This window comes from Cololabis saira, chromosome 3, assembly GCF_033807715.1.
Source record: "Cololabis saira isolate AMF1-May2022 chromosome 3, fColSai1.1, whole genome shotgun sequence".
Taxonomy (NCBI): domain Eukaryota; kingdom Metazoa; phylum Chordata; class Actinopteri; order Beloniformes; family Belonidae; genus Cololabis; species Cololabis saira.
Genome location: NC_084589.1, coordinates 42,921,577 through 42,930,435, shown reverse-complemented (window position 1 = coordinate 42,930,435; position 8,859 = coordinate 42,921,577).

The following is an 8,859-nucleotide window of genomic DNA, read 5'->3' as shown; positions in this document are numbered from 1 at the left end:
ACAAGAAGAAGAAGAGAGAAGAGAGTTAACCAGTCAACAAATAGATCACTACTGAAACCAGCTGTTGGAGATCTAAAATTAATGCTCTGCAGGGTTCATATGTCTACCTTTGTTTTACATGTTTGAAAATTAAAAACTACATCAACACATTGAGCTTACAGGCCCCATGTTGGCTAAAGTGACGTTTCAAAGTTGTTTTTTTACAGTAATGATAAAGCAGCTGTGTAGATGTTTGTGTTGCTCCATATTTTGTGAATATGAGTGAAAGCTACTTTTCATTTGAGAAGGAACAGTTTTAATTTAATTTTGATTGTTCATGTTCTATCCTGTGTATTGTACACTGCAGTTCAGATTTTGGGATTGGAAATAAATAATAATGCAAGTCCAGGAAAATATATGCTGAATTAATTTGACACCTCAACACCCTCAACGAGACACTGATTTTATGGTATATGCATGATGGTACACATGAAAAATTGCCTGTTTAGACAAGAACATCTATGAATATCTATTTGGCTAAAAAGGGGAAAGACCACACAATTATGAGAGAGAGAAAAAAAAAAACCTTTATTTCCAAGAGCTGCTGTCATATTTATGTGTTATTACATTATCGGCACCAGTTATTACATTTTGAAAGGTTTTTTTTAATACCAGGCCAATAACGTAATAACCAGCCAATAATGTAATGCCTTATTACATTATCGGCAAAAAGTTATTACGTTATTGGCTCAAAAGTTTTATTACATTATTGGCACATTATTACACTATTGGCTTTATTACATTTGAAATGGCCAAAATGATTACGTTATTGGCAGTTATTACGTTATTGGCCGTTATTACGTTTTTGGTTGTAACAAACGTCTTTCACAAATCTTTGGTATGTGGGAGCTTTGGTTTTTCTATGAGCTCGCAGGGTTGCTTCTGGTTGACGGGCTCTTGTATCCCAAAAGATAGTTTGAAGCGCTGAAACCAGAAGGAGGTTCGTACAAAGGAAGTAAGGTAATAAAGAATAACCTTATCTGCCGGTTAATGGGTAACTGGGTCACTGGATTAGTGCACAGTCTGCCCTTCTGCATGAGCTAAATGCAAACTTGTAAGCAAACAGATGGGTTAGGGGCATATAAGAATATATTTGTACACAACTAAATTACCAGAAGAGACAAAACTGACACTTTATGATGTTGTCTTCCAATTAGGCAACTTTACGACTTTCTTAGATTGAGCCAAGCTTCCTTTTAACTCTCGTTTGGCTTTTGTATAATTTAAAATAAGGGCAGCCCAGCACAGTCTTTCTGTGTGGAGTTTGCATGTTCTACCCGTTCTTGCGTGGGGTTTCTCCAGGTACTCCGGTTTCCTCCCACAGTCCAAAAACATGCATATTAGGTTAATTGATGATTCTAAATTGCCCGTAGGTGTGAGTGTGAGTGTGAGTGTGAGTGTGAGTGTGTCTGGTTGTTTGTGGCCCTGCGATGGACTGGCGACCTGTCCAGGGTGTAACCCCTGCCTCTCGCCTGAAAATAGCTGGGATAGGCTCCAGCAGACCCCCGTGACCCTGCAAAGGATAAAGCGGGTATAAATAATTGATGGATAATTTCAAATAATTACATTTTTTTTAATGGTTAAAAAATACCTTGCTGTTGCGTCGCAGCAAAACAGTTCCCGGTTCAACCTGGTTTGCATGTTCCTCCCCATGCTCACGTGGGTTTTTTCCAGGTACTCCAGATTCCTCCCACAGTCCCAGAAACATGTAAGGTTGATTGGCGGCTCCAGATTGCCTGTAGGAGTGAACATGTATTCCTTTCTGTTCATATGTCCATCACATATCTGCGATGGACTGGCAACCTGTCCTGTCCAACTTCAACCCCTGCCTTTCACACAAAGCCAGCTGGGGTTGCCTCCAACAGACAACAGAAAGTAGGCTGTACCGTGTCATTAATCAAGTCAAGTCAAGTCAACTTTATTCATAAAGCACTTTAAAAACACCAACATGGTCCAAAGTGCTGGACAGGCAAATGGAAGACAAAACACAATAAAACACAAGGCACATAAATAAAACAATCATGATAAGTTAAGTGAATAAAAAGGATAGAATAGAAGATAAAAGAATAAAATAAAGAATAAAAGGATAAAATAAACTCATTAGTCACATTACTATCAGGAGCCGTTATCAGGACAAACAAAATAAACTTTTAGCATGTAAGGATTGTTTTTCCCTCGAGCATTACCATCAGAAATTTAAATTGTTTTCAGTTGTACAGGTATTGGTCTATATAAAGAAATTAAGACATATCTTTGACAATTTAAAAAAAAAAAGGTTCAAATTTCCTGAATGTATCATTATGTCCTTTGGTAGAAAGAACTCCAACCTGAGTGAACTGCCAGTGCTCATGTTTACAATTATAACCCTTTTCAAACAGATCTGGATCTAAGATTATTCTTTCTGAAGTTAATTTATTTTGTGTATGTTTTTTTAAATAAAGATTCACAGGGTGACTTGCTTGTGAGAACTCTTAATGCCATAATTATATATTTATTACAAGAGCCCACACATTTCACATTTCCTGTGCCAATGTTAACAAGTAGTTATGACATGGTAACACTCGATCATGGCTGCAACGAACCGCAGGAACTCTGTGTGCCCTCAGATTTTCTGGTGGTGGGCTTTTATTTCAGAAGTGAGAACAAAAACACATGTTGGGGCCTCCTCGTATTCAACCGCCTCTCATCTGTGAAGTCGCCTACCTGAAGACCTGAGAGGTGAAAGTTTTAACGGGACTATTTTTTACATTGCACAAGTCCTGATGTGTACTGATGATGATCATGTGTCCACGTATATGTGTATATTTGTTCATGATCACGCCTGTTAATCTGGGCATACACTGTGTGATATTTTAAATAGTTTGATTCAGCCCCATCTCAAACTGCACGACTAGATCGCTGAGTTCAAAAGTTCACCGCCCACGATTTATGGTCTCACACTGTATGACCCGATGCTCGGATGCGACCCGTCTGCTCACACTATACGATCATAATCTTCACGTCGGACTTCTGTGTACTGGAACTCGAGGCTGGTTTTGGGGCAGGGGTGGGCTGTTCCCACCCAAACGTGCGTCCTGCCCACCTGATCAAAGTTATGGGGATCCTTTATTTTTTTACAATTTTATTTTTATATATATATATATATATATATATATATATATATAGTGGATAGTTTTTTTTTAAAGGCCGAAATGAAATAGAGTAACAAGGGTGTTTTTAAAATGTAAGGAGTAAAAGTAAAAAGTCGTCTGAAAAATAATTACTCCAGTGAAGTATAGATAACTAAAATGTCTACTTAAGTAAGGTACCGAAGTATTTGGGATTTTTTTTTTTATATTTTAATATTTTTTTAATATACATATATATATATATATATATATATATATATATATATATATATATATATATATATATATATATATATATATATATAAAAAATCCCAAAATATCTGTACCGTTTCTGATTGGGTGGGCGCATAATTTTTAGACACAACAAAGAACGTATACCGCAAAAGTTGTGTCTCGGCGTCCCAGCAAAATGAGAAGAGAAAAAAGAGTTGTTCCGAACAGCAGACAGCGCACACACTAAAGGCTGATTTATGGTTCCGCGTTACACCAACGCAGAGCCTACGGCGAAGGGTACGCGGCGACCCGCACCATACGTGGAAATGTAATCTTTTTTTTGCTATTAAAACATGATTTGTAATGTGAATTTGCAACACTTAAACTGCAAATAATAGTTTTTGACGTGATATCAGAGATTGTGCATGCTCTCTGTGAGAGGATGAGGCAAATCGGGTCGTAGCTGCTTCAGCTGTGATTCCTTCACGAGGAGAGACCAGGATTTCAAACACGCTTGATTTTCTTGCGACCTCACGATTTGTGATCAGGAGCTCGTCGTGAGGTGTTAATCTCTCGTCGTTACCCCAAGTATACTGCACGAGGCACGAGCAACGATTGGGTCGAAATCGGGCCCGATCAAAAAAAAGTCACACAACTGGAAAATTGGCTCAAAACGAGCCGATAATCGCACAGTGTATGCTCAGCTTTAATCTCACTGTACCCATGTATATTGACAATAAAGTATTCTATTCTATTCTATTCTGTTCAGACATTTCCTGCTGGTGCTGATGGGGGTTAAAGGGTTTATATTGTTTCTGTCACTTATATTGTTTCAGTCCTATCCAATCACAAATTTTGTGAAACATGCTATTAACATATAGTTTGTTTGATAATTGCTAATCCCAAAGTTAATTTCACTCTTTGTCTTTTATGAAAGAATATGCCAGTTATCAGATCCTTTAAAGGAAACAGGCCAGGGACTTACAGGCGTGTAAAATTAACCTTTAATAATATAAGGGCACCCTTGAGGAAAATGTTCAGAATAATTTTAATAAATGTAAGCTCTTCAGAACACACATCTTGACTTATGTTGAGTTTTTGTTAAAATTATTTTGTCTTTATTGTTGAAAAAGTGAAAAAACGTTTACATTTTTCTTGTATAGCTGATGAAATCTAAACCTGCACACTGTACATGCACGACTTGATTCATACAGTTTAGTACTCTTATGTCTGTGCTGTTGTGTTTACAACGTCAGCCAGAGGGACGCGGTTGGGAAGCACATACACCAATCCATAAATCTGACTTTATAACACCGTGAGGTCAGAAGATAGACATTTGTGCATGCATGTGCAAACACTTTCCCCCCGACTGTTCCTGCAAACACGGAGCCAGGATATTGAGCACCTGACTGACTCTCACTACTAATAACACGGCAGATTTACTGCTAAGTGCCTCACTGAAATGCCGTCCAAATAATGCTTGAACGTTATTTTTCATGATTTCCGTCTGATTTAACATGTAAAACAAACAGGAAATTAGCCTAAAAATATCTTTCCTTTCGTGAAAACACAGAACTATACACACAAAAACAAAGTTTATGTGTATAGCTAACTATGAATAAAGAGGAAAAGGCATCAATACGGAGTGCAACACAATTATGCTAATTTACCAAATCAGTCCAAGGTTAAGGAATTCACTTTAACAAGACTGGAAAAGCAAACTCATATCAGAAGAGCTAGATGGACTGAATATCTAGCAGTGCTTATGGATCGTTAGTGTCTTACCTGCAGCACACTCACTTTGGAGAGGGTTTCTGATGTGGACCAAAGAATACAACAACTCAGAATAAGGAGCATTTATGGAGACTTATTTTCACCATCTAAAACAACATAGACCTTAGGTAAAATGGGGAAAATACTGCATTGTTGTGTCTCTTCAGCTCCAGATGGTTCGGTGCTTTGTCTCTGTATTTCCTTTATTGCAGGATGTCCATGTTGAAGCAGAGTCTGCAGCTCATGTAACTTGGTCCATGTTATTCACTCCATGCTCCAACTATGTCACAAAATGAAACATGCGGTGTGGACCTCATCCGTGTAATCTGTTCATCAATCCATTTTCTAAAAATGCTTATTTCTATTTAGGCTAACAGGGGTGAGTGACTTGATCAGGGGTGCCAAACTCCATTCCTCAAGAGCCAGTGTCCACCATGTTTTTGGTGCTTCCTTGGATCAACCCAAGTGGCCGCGTCATTAACAGACTCGTCCAGACCTTCATGCCCATAGACATATATAAAGGCTAGATGACTCGTCCGCGCTGCTGCGACGTCGTCACACGGCGGCCATCTTGCCACAGGAGAGCTCGCTCACTTTAACATTGTGTTTAATGGTGCCTGTACTGCAAAACAACCTTAACTTGCTCAATTCTCAACAGATTTTCAAACAGTTTGGTTTGTTATGAACGTCAGAGATGTATGCATACTTGTGAATAACTATAAACATTGAAAAACGTACTTTTATATGAAAATAACCAAAACAGATAGCTATGACATGGTATTTATAATAATAAATATAATAATATATAATATAATAATAATCAATATTTCCATAGTATTCTTAGTAACATTTATATTTACATTATAACATATATACATATATATTATTACCATATAACATGTATATATATATACACAGATGTTATAATGTCATGATATAAATACATCATAATGTAATTATATATATATATATATATATATATATATATATATATATATATATATATATATATATATATATATATATATATATATATATATGTTATATTGTAATAATATATATGTATATATGTTATAATGTAAATATAAATATTACTAAGAATACTATAGAAATATTGATATAATATAAATACCATGTCATAGCTATCTGTTTCTGGTTATTTTCATATAAAAGTAAGTTTTTCAATGTTTATAATTATTCACAAGTATGCAGTGTCATAATTGCATCTCTGACGTTCATAAAAAACCAAACTGTTTGAAAATCTGTTGAGAATTGAGCAAGTTAAGGTTGTTTAAGCAGTACAGGCACCATTAAACACAATGTTAAAGTGAGCGAGTTCTCCTGTGGCAAGATGGCCGCCGTGTGACGACGTCGCTCTCCATTGGCAGCAGCGCGGACGAGTCATCTAGCCTTTATATATGTCTATGTTCATGCCATGCTGATGATGACTATTAATTGGAATCAGGTGTGTTGCTGCAGGGAAACATCTAAAACATGCAGGACTGCGGCCCTGGAGGACCGGAGCCCGACACGAGTCCACTAGATTGTGTCCCAGCTCTCCTTGGGCTAAAGGCAAGCAAGGGTACACCCTGGACAGGTCACCAGTGTAATCATCTGATGCAAAAGTGACACACATAAAAATCCACAATGAAACAATTACTTAAACCCCAATAAAAATGTATAAGATTTGACTTCCTGGTGAAAACTACGGTGGTCGACAAGGGCCAAACGCACTGCAACGGCCTAATGCGTCTCAGTTAAGGAAAACGGCTTCAAGTACAGAAACGATTCAAATTCACAAACTCAAAACGAGGTACTAAAAGAGGAAACGTGCTGCAAATGAAAAAACGTGCTGCAAAAAACAAAGACAAATGCAGCATCATCAAACGCGCTGCAAATAGAGAAACGATGCAAAGCACAAAACGATATAAAACAAGAAACCATCTTCAAAAGAAAAACGCTTCATAACCGGTCACTACAACCGGAAGTGCTCCAAACCTGCAGGGGGCGCTCTCAGCTGACTGAATCACAGTGTTTACATCCATTATGAAATGTTTCTTTATTATATTTTACACCAGACGATACAATGTACAGCGTTGTACAGTGATATAAACATCGTATATGAATAGAGGTCAGATAAAAATCACATTACCGTTCCCGCTGTATGTTTAAACCATGGATGTAAACACACGTTCCTCTTTTTGTACCTTGTTTTGAGTTTGTGAATTTGAATCATTCTGTACTTGAAGCCGTTTTCCTTAACTGAGATGCATTAGGCCGTTGCAGTGTGTTTGGCCCTTGTCGGCCACCGTAGAAAACAGTCGTCAGAACTCTGTTTCAATGTTGGAGATGGCCATACCTGCACACACATACTGTGGGTTTTCAGTGCAGCTGCAGGGCCAGAGTCTTCAGACATGTTGCTGATTCTTCTTTTGATTGTGTTGCAAGACTAAGGCATTTTTAACTGCGTGTATGTGGCATGTGAAGTGCGTTTCGCAGGAAGAGAAGATGAAACCCATTGCAGTTGTGTGATGTAATACAGAATTAAATTCACAATAAGCTCCACTAACATGTGAATTGGCCCTATCAGTTATTTTCCAAGTTTGACAAATGGCCTAGCTGCTTTTGTTTCACTCTGATCTCAAACAATGTGCCATTTTTTGCCAGCAGATGGAGCACTGGAGCTGAGAGTTGGTGACCTGGGGCTCTTTAGACCTGATGATGTTGGTCATTGTGTAGGAAAATTATTCCACAGCTTCAGTGAAGGAACTGGACTTAGAATTGTTGTACAAGATGTTAATAATTCATATACAAATATTACTGCATAGTTTCTACATAGTTCATTTGATGGTTTTGCTTCTTAATTATGGTTCTTATGGATGGCTCTGAACTGCAGGCAGAGGATAAAATCAGTCTGTCAAGGGAGTGAGATGAAAAGCATGTGATTGACTATCAATGATCATCAAACCTGTAAATGCATTATTTGTTGCTCATCCATGAATTATCTTTTTTTTCAGTTTGCAGGTACGGGATTGTAGGTCTAATCATAAAAGGCATTACACATTCCATGCTTCAGAATAAACTGGATCCAAACGTATACTGAGCTCAACATGTATATTTACAAAACAAAGCCGTTCTTAGCATGACAGAGACGTTGGACAGAATAGGAAGGAACTGTAGAGACGTGATGTTTAAGAATCCAGTCCTCTTTCTCAGGTGGTCATCGTGAAGTCTTTGTCTCCATCTGCTGCTCAGTGACGGTACCTGGTTCTGTTAGACGTATCAGGACTGTTACTGAGGATCTACAGAAGCACAGAAAAACAGAACAGAAAGGGAAAAAAAACCTTATGCAACTACAAATGCACATTATTTGTGTTATACTATCATTCACTTGATCCTGGGTCCGTAGAGGCTATTCGTGTTTTTGACGTTTTAATTTCTTGATTTCCCCAAAAAATTCTCCATCTGTGCTCTAAAATTCTTTTATTTGTAATTTATGAAAGTTAGTCAATGCAGAGTGCAATTTGATTCATATATATGCTTCTGTTAATTATTTAAACTCATATTTGCTACAAAGAGCAAACTTATGCTTTTGAATCATCCATGTCATCGTGACATGATTGAAAAGATTTAAAAACATTTCAAGCTTAAAAAAAAAAGTGTTTTATCCATCTGAGTCATGTTTTTCACCTTCATGTATGTTGT